The sequence below is a fragment of the Pagrus major genome, chromosome 11 (genome assembly GCF_040436345.1).
Source record: "Pagrus major chromosome 11, Pma_NU_1.0".
NCBI classification, from domain to species: Eukaryota; Metazoa; Chordata; class Actinopteri; order Spariformes; family Sparidae; genus Pagrus; species Pagrus major.
Window position 1 is genome coordinate 11,823,381 of NC_133225.1, and position 621 is coordinate 11,824,001.

Genomic DNA, 621 nt, shown 5'->3' on the forward strand with positions numbered 1-621 from the left:
CTGCCCAAGTCTGAACTCTGACCGTCAACCGGCTGGCTCACCCGCCTCCTCACACTAGTGTTGAGCCGTGACGGCGATCTTTATTTTTGTTATTCCATCCTCCTGTCACATAAATGTACATTTGTTGAGGTTTATAACATTTGTAGAGTTAGTATAATATGTACTTTTAAGTTATTTTCTCCATTTTCTAATAATGTTCAGTAATACAGTCCAATACAGTAGAATTATACTATTTCCAGGCATTTGTCTGAACTGCATGTAAAGTGTTTGGGTGACTTTGAGAGACTACAAAGCTTGGTGACATCAAAATGTGGCTCAGTGGGTTGTTTATTTAAGCCTATTTAAGATGCTCAGTCAGATAGAACAGAAGTATCTGGTACAGCAAAATGATATTTATCTAATCTGTGATAAATGGAAGTATCACTATTAGAAAAGAAGCAACTTTGAAATACCTACAAATCAGGGCCATAGCTACTGGGACACTGCGGTCATGCCTTCAACAGCTTAACTTTTGTGGGCTTTGGAGGGAGTCAGATTCATTTTCTAAAAACTTACATATACCCTATTCATAGGCTGATTCCAGTAATTTAGATAATGTGCAATATATGGCCAGGAATAGCA